This window comes from Panthera tigris, chromosome B1, assembly GCF_018350195.1.
Source record: "Panthera tigris isolate Pti1 chromosome B1, P.tigris_Pti1_mat1.1, whole genome shotgun sequence".
Taxonomy (NCBI): Eukaryota; Metazoa; Chordata; class Mammalia; order Carnivora; family Felidae; genus Panthera; species Panthera tigris.
The window spans coordinates 18,083,035-18,095,075 of NC_056663.1; the positions used below are offsets into that span (position 1 = coordinate 18,083,035).

The 12,041-nt window shown below is 39.1% G+C and overlaps 1 pseudogene; it reads right to left on the reverse strand.

Moving 5' to 3' along the window:
- Nucleotides 1-2,262: 2,262 nt before the first annotated feature.
- LOC102959566 lies at nucleotides 2,263-4,016 on the reverse strand (annotated as a pseudogene).
- Nucleotides 4,017-12,041: the final 8,025 nt, after the last annotated feature.

The window sequence follows — 12,041 nt, forward strand, 5'->3', positions numbered from 1 at the left end:
GGGGAGGAGCAGAGAGAAAGGGGACAGAATCTGAAGCAGGCTTCAGGCTCCCAGCTGTCAGCACCAAGCCTGATACAGGGCTTGAACTCACGAACTACAAGATCATGACCTGAGCCAAAGTTGGACACCTAAGTGACTGAGCCACCCAGGTGCCCCGAATTTTTCATCTTTTAATCTATTTCTCATCTTTTTCTTTTTTTTTCCTTGAATATATTAGTAAAGGTTATTTTGTCCTTGTCTGATTTTTAACACTTGAGTTTCTAGAGGTGTGTGTTTATTGTAGTTTTATTCTCTCTCTTGTGTTCAATTATACAATCCTTTATATTGGCAAACATAGCAATATTTTTATAACCAAAACCTTGTAAATTTTAACATGCAGACAAACAGAGAGGAGGGCTGCTCACCTTAAAACTAAGCTGAGTAAAGCTTGGGTTTCAGTTTTATTAGGACTCAGTCTGTGTCTGGTTCATTTCTTATCTTGGCCCTTAGCCTCTAAAGCTTTTGACACAGGCCAAGCTCATATTCTCAGATGAGAGGTTGCATCCAAAATTGCAGATGCCCTCTAAAAAATGTACTTGCAGATGATCAGCTCACCTTTCCAAAATTCTGTCCTCAGCCAGAGTTCCTCTAGTACATGTTGCTTCCACAGATTTCTAATGCGATTAAAAATTACCTTTTACAGGGATGCTTGGGTGACTTAGTTACTGAAGCATCGGACTTTGGCTCGTGTCATGATCTCACAGTTTGTGGTTTGTGGGTTCGAGCCCCGCATCTGGCTCTGTGCTGCCAGCTCAGAGCCTGGAACCTGCTTTGGATTCTGTGACTCCCTCTCTCTCTGTCCCTACCCTGCTTGTGCTCTGTCTCTTTCTCAAAAATAAATAAACATTAAAATTTTTTTTAAATTATCTTTTACATTTTATTTGGATTTTCTCCCCCCTACCTGTTCTTAGTAGTAGCTTGATCTGTTACAAATTACTCCATCCAAATGCAGAAGTACAGATGATTTTATTTTCCGATATTTTACCTACCTGCAAATTCTGATTTTTCTAAATTAAATATGAGATTTCATTTATAATAAATATGTAATGTAAACAAGGATATCTGACCCCACCATTTCTATTCAATACTTTACTGAAACTTCAATCCAGGGCAAGTAGGCAAGAAAATGAAATAAAAGTCATCCAGGTTGGAAAAGAAGAAATTAAAAAGTCTCTATTTCAGATGGCATGGTCTTGAATATGGACTATCCTACATAATCCACCATAAAGCTATTAGAACTAATACATGAGTCAATAAGATTGTAGTATACGATATTAATATATAAACATCAATTGTGCTTCTGGATACTAGATTAATCATTTGTAAAATGAAGTTAAGCAAGCAACTCCATTGATAATAGATCAGTAAGAATAAAATACTTAGGTATCAATTTCACAGAAGAAGTGAAAAATTTATACACTGAAAACGACAAAGCACCGTTGAAAGAAATTAAAGAAGATCTAAACAAAGGAAAACACATCCCATGGTCTTGAGTCAGAAGACATCGTATTGTTAAGATGGCAGTACTCTAAGCAGCAGTGATGCTCTGCCCCAAACCCATCCACATTCTAATCTCTGGAACCTGTGAATATCCCCTTGTATGGTGAAAAAGATTTTGCAGATGGGGTTTAATTAAGGATTTTGACAGGGAGAGATCACACTGGATTATCCACATAGACACAGTAAAATCACAATGGTCCTTATCAGAAGGACACAGCAGGAGTCAGAGTCAAAAGGCAATGAAACTGCTGAAGCAGAGATAGGAGTCGAGAACGTTGGCAGTTTGGGAAGGAGCCACAAGCCAAGGAATAGAGGCAACCACTAGACACTGAAAAGGCAAGGAAACAGACTCTCCCCTTAATGCTTCCAGAAGGAACCAGCCTTGTGGATACCTTCACTTCAGCTAAGTGAAACTTAGTTTGGATTTCTGACTTCCAGAACTGCAAAGGAATAAACTTGTGCTGTATTTGTAGAGAGGAACATGGAGTCTCTCACGTCCAGCAGGAGCCTGTGTCAAGCAGAGGTTTGTGTTCAGCAACGGGGCAAGCAGTTAAAGGTACTGCAGCTAGGAGGTATCGCCAGGATTTGTCAAAAAAAAAAAATTTAATTCTCTAATATCCAGGTGAGACAGTCTTGGTCCTCCCTTGCCACCCGTGTAACATTTGCCTCTGGCCAAGGCGATGGTTGGTTTCACCTTTATTTAACTCAGGATGCATGTTAGTTTCAAGAGCAACTATATGGTTTGTTTACTGATTCACCTTGTGATCCCATTCTCTTTTATGCAGATTGGGGATTCACCACAGCCTCTTGATCCATGGCTTTCGGTCACTCATCAAGCTCTCTTTATTTCAACATTTCCGGATCAATGTTATGAAGCATGGCTGGATTATATATTATATTCTGGGGTAGTCATTAGAAAAACTGATCATAACATGCTTGCAAACATCTCACCATCTTCTGTCATGTGTAGTATGTGTTTTTCTGTCTCTTGAGGTCCGGGTAATTGTGCACACCTTGCCAAATTTCATGACAATAATGTTTAAAAAGTCTTTGCAAGCCTTTCGGTATTCTTTTAAAGAGATAACAAGTTTTGCTTCTCCAGTCGCATGATGTTATCCTAAGCAAAAATTTCACTGTAATTAATGTACCAGGTTTGAAAGTCTTGAAAGATTGTTGGTTGAATAAATTTGTGGTAACTCATGGTAAACACTGCTAAGGGACTTAATGAATCTACTCATAATCTGAGACGTTACATTTTGGTAGCTACTGTACTTTGCTAAGTAGCATCAGAGAAGCTAGAATGCACTTATTATACATGACTCCAACATGATATGACTGATCACCACAGCAGGCCTGGGTTTAGCCTGTTCAGAAAAGTAAACTGCTCGTCAGCCTGGCCCAGATAATTCTTCCATATAACAGTATCATAAAAAGTGCTTTGCATCATAGCCTCCTGTTCTAAAATGTGCCTAGGATTTTCAGATATAGAGAGGCCAATAGATCAGGGGATAATTGCCATTGAAAATATTGTCGTTTATACTTCCCAAGAGGAGAGGGCACAGCACTCCACATAGGACCACATGAGGAAGCACTATGGTCAATCAGGGGGCAGAAGGAACCAGGGCAAAGTGTGGCTCAAAGCCTTTATTCTGGTTTTTGAGGGAAGAAACAGGCAAGGTAAAGCAGGCAAACTAAGCAAGTTTAGGAATGGATGTTTGAATAATTTTGGTAGGCTCTGGGTTATAGTGGTGGTCCGTAGTTGTCCCATGCCTGGATCTGGGGTGATTTAGGGTGGGGGGGATAATGTTCCCAATGGCAGGAGTCTGACAATGAGACAGGCAGAGGAGTATCTGAAGGGACTGATTAATTTGCATGTCAAATGCATGCTCACAGGCAAGTTGTTAGCTGTCTCTAGGAATTAGCTAACCCCTCCCCAGGCCCACAGGGCCTCCAAATTGTCACAGCATCATAAAACACCCATAAGACAAAACTCAAGATGAATAGAGCTCTATTCTCTTTACAGCTACCTATCATATCTATGTCAAGATATGGAAGGGCACACTTAAAGCATTTTGCCAAGCAAAGCTGGCAAAGATTAGCAGGTATGGAAGTCAGTTAGTTTGCATTCATCTGAAGCTTGTCTATTGCTACATTAAGGATGCCAATTCCTCCCAGGGGCTGTTTGCTTTCCACAAGTGCATTTGTTAACTGATGGCAAAGCCCAGCAAAGTTATTTGTTGCATATTGAATATGCTCCCCATTATAAGTACTAATGAAAAGCTATACCTGGAATAATCATATTTGGGAACCAGGAATGCTGGGCATAGAAAACCTTGCAACAAAACAGCAAGGACACCCAAGAAGTGTTCCAATACATCAGAAGCTCCAAACATAGTGCCCAGATATGATAAGTTACTTGCAAAAAGTTCCTTATTCTTGTTGATCAATTCACAAAGTTGAATTATTTGCCTTTGAGCTGAGAGCTAGCACTGTTCACAAATTGAGGGCAGACACCATGTTTTCTCCAGAGCAGTCCAAGCGACAGAGGCAGCCTGAGCAGGCAGAGGTGACCATTGCGGGAGGAAGGGCCACAATGAATCACAGGAAGGCCTCAAGACTTTTAGCAGAAATTGACAAGTTAATTCAAAAATCTGTATAGAAATCTAGGATGCCAAAATAACCTTCAAAAATAAGACCAAATCTCAAATTCAAATCTTACTACAAAGATATAGTAATCCAGACTGTGAAATCCTGGCATAACGATAAATTTATAGATCAACTGAATAGAATTGACAGTTGAGAAATAACCCATACAGGGGCACCTGGGTGGCTCAGTCGGTTAAATGTCTGACACTTGATTTTGGCTCAGGTCATGATCTCATGGTTCATGAGTCTGAGCTCTGCGTTAGGCTCTGTGCTGAGGGTGCAGAGCCTGCTTGGGATTCTCTCTCTCCCTCTCTCTATGCCCTCCCCCTGCTCTCTCTCAAAATAAATAAATAAACATTAAAAAAAGAGAGAAAGAACCCATACCTTTATAGTCAGTTGATTTCTAACAAGGGTGTCAAGACTATTCAATGGGTAAAGAATAATTTTCAACAGATGGCCCTCAGACAACTGAATATCTGCATGCAAAAGAATAAATTTGGATGGACCATCCACCTCACATTTTTCACAAAAATCAACACAAAATATGTTACAGACATAAGCATAAGAGCAAAAGTATAAAAGGCTTAGAAGAAAACATGGTTGTAAATTTGTGTGCCTTGGTTTAGACAGTGGTTTCTTAGATATAACACCCAAAAAAAGTGCTCTTCAGCAAAAAAGATAAATTCAACGACATTAAAATTAAAGCCTTTATGCTGCAATTGATGCCAATAGGAAAGTTAAAAGACAACCCAGAGAATCAGAGAAAATATTTGAAAATCACATATCTGATAATGGACTTTTATACATCTATAATATGTAAATATTCCTTACAACTCGGTAATAAAAGGACAATTCAATTTAAAAATGAGAAAAGAAGCTGAGTAGACATCCCTCCAAAGAAAACATAGAAATGGGCAATAAACACGGAAAGACATGTTCAACATCAGTAATTATTAGGAAAATGCAACTTAAAACCACATGAGACACTAATTTGTACCCACTATGATGGTTATAATCAAAGAGATAGACAGTAACAAGTGTTGACAATAACATGGAAAAGTTAGAATTCTCACTCATTGCTAGTAAGAATATAGCAGTGGCACAGCCACTGTGGAAATATTTTATCAGTTCCTCAAGATGTTAAGCAGTTACCATTTGACTCAGCATTTCCATTCTAGGTGTGAACCCAAGAGAAAGAAAAATATATACCCACACAAAAATTGTACATGAATATTCATAGTAGCATCATCCAAAATAGGAAAAAAAATGGAAATATCACACATGTCCTTCAATGAATAGATAATTAAGATGTGGTGTACCTATATAATAAAATGTTATTTGATAATAAAAAGGAATAAAGTACCAATACATGCTACAATATGGATGGACCTTGAAAACATTATGTTAAGTGAAAGAAGACAGTTACAAAAGGCCACATATTACACGATGCCATTTTTAAAAGAAGTTCAGAACAGGTGAATCAATAAAGACAGAAAGTATATTAGCCTAGGGCATTAGGCTGAGGTATGTGAGGGAGGAAGGATTATAGAGCAAATGTTAATGCATGTGGGGTTTATTTTTGAGTTGATAAAAATATTCCAAAAACTTAGATTGTGGTGATGCTTGTACAAGTCTGTGAATACATGAAAAACCATTGAATTGAACACTTCAAATGGTTAATTTCATTGTGTGTCAATTACATAACAATACGGATGCTAAAGAAGTTACACAAAAATGCAATGGAAATTACATTCAAGTATGAACACACAGTGTTATACTGAAATTACATCAAAATAAGATACTTGAATTATATATGGAAATATTTATATTTGTTTTAAATCTATTATTATTTATTTAAATGTATAATCAGGAGTTTGGCAGTTGCTTACTAATCCAATTTCCATAATTCTGCCAACATCATTCAAGTTTTAAAGGAACCTAAAATGGGATCACCGAGCCCTTCCACATTTTTCTGCCAGAAGTGACGGGAAGCAGAGTTAAAAGTGGTCTCTTTCACAATTAATAGGAGATCCTGATCTGCTTAGAAAAATCACTGATGTTCTAAGAGCATGCTCCTGCAAGCCTAGTGATCTGCTCTAGAAGTGTAACCAATAATTCTCATAGGACACGTCTCTGAGAAGTACTTGATAGGACTCACTTCTACTTCTGAGTCACAATTTTTTCCAATAAGCTCAACCTCTGTTGCATCCGGTGCTAGAAGTATAGTGATAACAATACACAATAGTAGAAACGCATATGTATCCTTCCTCTTTTGGTTTTAGAACTAAAAATGAGAAATGGAAGGTGGAGATGATTATGGATCTTCAAAATGTGTGATAACATTAAAGCCAAAGAATATGAAGATAGATAAAGGGGTAACTGGGTGGCTCAGATGGTTAGGTATCTGACTTCTGGTTTCGGTTCAGGTCACGATCTTACGGTTTGTGGGATCAAGGCTGAGTTGATATCTGCACTGTCCTGGTGGGGATTCTTTCTCTCTCCCTCTCTCTGCCCCTCCACAGTTCTTTCTCAAGATAAATAAACATTATTTTAAAAAAGAATATGAAAACAGATAAAAATAATTATATTAATAATTTATAGTTTTAGGTTCCCACATGTGGCAGAAGCTATAGAAAATTCCATGTGACCCTCAAAACGACTCAGCAAAGATATGAATGAAGAAACATGAGCTTAGAGAGGCTAGGCATGATGCTGAAGGCTGTGCAGTTAATAAGCGATACACAGAGTCAAAATAAAACAAAATAAAATAAAATAAAATAAAATAAAATGGGGGCGCCTGGGTGGCTCAGTCGGTAAAGCGTCCGACTTTGGCTCAGGTCATGATCTCGCGGTTTGTGAGTTCGAGCCCTGCGTTGGGCTCTGTGTTGACAGCTCAGAGCCTGGAGCCTGCTTCAGATTCTGGGTCTCACTCTCTTTCTGCCCCTCCCCTGCTCATACTCTGTCTCTCTCTGTCTCAAAAATAAATTAAAAAAAAAACATTAAAAAATAAAATAAAATAAAATATTCCCAGCTTATATCACATATATGTAATACATACAGGATATATATAATGCACACCATATATATGCATATTATGCATATATCATATAGCCTATAACTATATATAGTAGAGTATCATTCATTATAAGTAGTGATTAATGTTTCACATCAGTTTACAATTTTTGAAATTTATTCAATAAGGCTCAAAGATGGTAAGTGGTTTTCTCCAAGTTAACCAGTTAGTTAAACTAGAATCAAGGTTAGACTCAAATTTAAGGCTTATGCTGAAAAGGCAATTAAAAATATGTCCAGGGATTCCTGTAATATAACTCCTTGCATTTGATGAATACTGAGATTTCTGTTCTAGGTCAAGGAGCTGGAATCTTTTGTTAACTTTTCTTCTTTCCCACCTCCATCTATCTAGTTTTACTCTAGGTGTTTGAATTGTGAATTGCATTAATAGACATCCACTTTGATTTTCTATCTCTTCCAATTTGTCCCTCTCTTATCTAGAAGCTGATCACTAAAGCTGTGTGTATATATATTCAAGTGAACTGGGAAGTTGAATAATTATGCATTGGAATTAGAACCCCAGTTCTTTGGAGAAGATCGATAATAACCTAGCCTGACCATTTTTTTCCCCCAGAATATCCACTGAGCAATTCTATTCAACTCTCTGCTTCACTTAAGTGATACATATTTGAAACAAGCTACAACTGCCTATTTTATAAAAATCCTTCCTCTGAACCTACTGCTTCCATAATCTAAAAGGAGCCACCTTTCAGAGTATGTCTCCAGTGATGAACTCTACCAATTTAAAAGTAAGAGAGTATAGCAGTGTGTCAATGAGAAAAGAATAAAAAAAAAGAAATTCAAGGAACACTTAGGATTTATGAATTTTATATTCAGGGTGTTTACTGTTCTTGGTATGTTGGTTCGCTTCTTTCTCTCTTTCCTGTCCCCAAACTCCCAAGCAACATAATGATGCATTGTTACCAGTTTTATATACACACTATTTTTACATTATTGTTACAGTACTACAAGCTATATTATTTTCAATATTTTCTTAAAAAAGATGCTCTTTTGTGTGCCTGGGTGGCTCAGTCAGTTAAGCATCTGATTCTTGATTTCTGCTCAGGTCATGATCTCACAGTTCATGAGTTCAAGGCCCCATGCATATTCTCTCTCTCTTCGTCTCTCTATGCCCCTTCCTTCAGTCTCTCACAATGAATGAATGAATGAATGAATGAATGAATGAATGAATAAATAAGCTATTGCCTGTTCTGTTACTTCGGCCTGCTTTAATTTGACCCTTTTTTTTTTCTCTTCTTTTTTAATGGTTTCAACGTTTAAGTTTTTCAAAAGAAACGTAGTCCTGGTAAATATTGCCAATGTCAGTATCTTACCCTCCGGGACACCACTGGCCAAGGGTGGACCTGTGACCCAAGCGAGGCCAATTTAAAATTCTTTCTTGAGACTTTGCGAACTGGAGCTGGAAGTAAAGTTCGTTTGCTCTCTGGCTGGAGAATTATGTCCCCCCTGTAGACACTGCTACTCCTCCAGCCCTTCCCAGTGATCAGCATTTTCCTTGTGCTCAAGGTCACCGCTCCCTCAGTTCTTCCCTCTGTACTTTACCAGAGCACCAACCCCAGCAATTTCCCTCTTTACTGGGTCATTCCCATCACTATGCAAGCAAGTTTTTACTCTGTCCCCAAAATATTTCTCAGCCCCATTCACCCCTGTTCCAGTCTTCCCACTTCCTTGCTCCTCTTCATAGCAAAATTCTTTGAAAATGTTTGTATTCGTTGCATCCCATCCTTTTCCTATTGTCTCGTTAAATTCGCTCCGGTCCCTTTGCCCCGCCACTGTCGTCAGTGTCACCAATGACAACTCAAGTTGTTCTCATCTCCTTTCTTTCTCTCACTCATCCGGGCCATCAGACCACTCTACCTGTTCTACCTTCAGAAGACTTCCGCAATGTAGCCGTTGCTCGAGTTCGCTAACCCAGGGCAAGTGTCCACCACCTTTGCTTAGAGGATGGCAAACGCCGGCTAGAGGGCGGCCCTGCTTCCACCTCCCCCAGCACTCACAGCTTTTGGGCTCAACACTGTAGCAAAATGATCTTGTGAAGTAAAAATCCTATCTCTCCTCTGCTCAGAAACCCCCAGTAGCTTCTTATCCCGCTCGTAGTAAAAGCTAAGTCCTGACAATGGCTTATAAGGCACCTCCCCGAGCCCTCCGTCTCCTGACCTCACCCGCTCCTGCTCTCCTTCGGCTTCCTCGTTCGGTCCAGCCACACAGCCTCCTGATGTTCTGCCAACAGACCTGGCGGCTTCTGGCCTGAGTTCTTTGCTCTCTGCCTGGAGCACGGTTCCCTCAAAAGCTTCAGCCACCCTTCTCATCACTTTCAAGTCCTCACTCACACACTGCCTTCCGGTGAGACTTTCTCCATTAGTTCACTACAGCTGCCTTAACAAAGTATCACGAAACGTATGGCTTGAACAGCAGGAATTTATTGTCCCACTGTTGTGGAGGCCACAAGTTCCATATCAAGGCGTCACCAGGGTTGTTTCCTTTGAGGGCTGTGAGGGAAGACTATGTTCCAGGCCCCTCTCCTTGGCCTAGAGATGGCCATCTTCACGTTCAAATGACATTTCCCTGTATATTCACATCATCTTCCCTCTGTGTGTATCTCTGTGTCCAAATTTCCCCTTTTTGTAAATCATATTAGCTTAGGTCCCACCCTAATAACCTCATTCTAACTTGGTTACCTCTGTAAGGACTCTATATCCAAAGGAAGCCACATTTGAGGTGTGGGGGTTAGGACTTTAGTGCACGGTTTTGGGACAAGACATAGTTCAACCGGCAACACCTTTCCCAACCACCTGCTTTAAATTATAACCCCATTCACTCTTTGTCATCCTTCTTATAGCACCTATCACTTTCTAGGATGCTATAAAAGTATGCCCTTCCCCCCAGGAAGATAGGACCACTATATCCTCAGAATCTAGAATAGTCCACAGCATGTAGTAGGTGGTCAGTAATTATTATTTTTTTATTAAAAATTTTTTTTATGTTTATTTATTTTTGAGACAGAGAGACAGAGCACGAGCAGGGAAGGGACAGAAAGAGAGGGAGACACAGAACTGGAAGCAGGTTCCAGGCTCTGAGCTGTCAGCACAGAGCCCGATGCAGGGCTCGTACCCACATACCTGTGAGATCATGACCTGAGCTGAAGGAGGACACTTAACCAACTGAGCCACACAGGTGGCCCAGTGACCAATAATTATTAATTGAATAACTTTACCCATCTGAATCCATTAAGCCTTCTTCCTCCAGAAATGACTTCCTCTGGGACAACAACAAGTAGCTTTTCAGTTACCAGACCCAAAGGCTAAAGATGCCTGACTTGGCTGCCTAGCTCCTTCTATGGCCTTACCCGCTCTGAAACCACCCAGAAAACACACAGACTCGACCTTGTCCTAGGAACGTGCCAAACATTACACCGAAGTTATAACAACAATTGCTACGAACTTGATAATTTACTTTTAAGATGCTTTGAAAGGTGCCCCTGGGTGGCTCAGTCGGTTGGGTCTCCGACTTTGGCTCAGGTCATGATCTCACCATTCATGGGTTTAAGCCCTGCATTAGGCTCTGTGCTGACAGCTCAGAGCCTGGAGCCTGCTTCAGATTCTGTCTGTCTCTCTCTGCCCCTTCCCCTGCTCGTGCTCTGTCTCTCTCTCAAATATAAATAAACATTAAAAAATTTTTTAAACAAAATGCCTTGAAAATGTAAAAGTCATTTATCGTTAAAGTTAACTTTCTGCTAACTTTGACACTTTCAGTTTATATTTGATATCCTTACAAAAGGAGATCTGATTCTTTTCTTCATCTCTTTCTGTACATTGTACGTTGCATACACCAGGCTTGTTAATTGATAAAGCAGCGTCTCGTAGGACCAAGAAGATCAGTCAGAATCAACTTTCCTGAAATCAAATCCTGGCTCATCTGTACAATCATGGACAACTTCGCTCAACTTCTCTGCACTCGACTGAATTATCTGTAAAATGATAAGAGATTCCAGAAGGTCCTTTTCTGACTTGAATTTCTCTGCCTATGGATGAATATCATCAAGTCACTTTGAGAATTACGTGGGTATCATTGGTTTTAATTTATTTATTCAACAGAGAGAACTAGTGGTTCAGATAATGCAAAAGAATGTCATGAAAATAACATTATAGCTTTAAAAATAACTAAGAACAAGTATTGCTACAACAGACTAAACTCATTTGTAAAGCCCCAACATCCTTAGCTCTGTCCTATTTTTGCAAAAGACAGGGAATACAAGGGAAGGAGTTTACTTACTTAAAAGGAAGAAACAACTATTAACATACATAACAAGTCATTGACAATAATAGAGTATTATGAGGCAAGTGTAATCTCAAAGAACCTTTAAATAAATGCTTTTGTGGCCAGTTTTTAAAATTATCTTTATATTCAGAGATAGCAGCTGTCATATTGATACATAAACCATATATAGTTATATATAGTGTGTACTTACCTTGTATGTTCAGAACCAATAATATTTTGCAATATGAGCATGAAACTATCATCTCTTGACTTATGGCTGTAACATCCATCGAAGACCTGAGAACACTAGATTTAAACTCTTTTTCTTCTTTGGCCTAAAATATTCTTATCTCATTTAAAAGCTTGTATCTTTTAAAAAAAAAAAAGGGCATGAAACTTTCAGCTTGCATTTTCCTAACCTCAAAAGTAATTAATGCATAAACAGTTGCATATCTACACAATGGAATACCACGCTTCTGTGTAAAAAGAATGCAAACTGCTTCTAC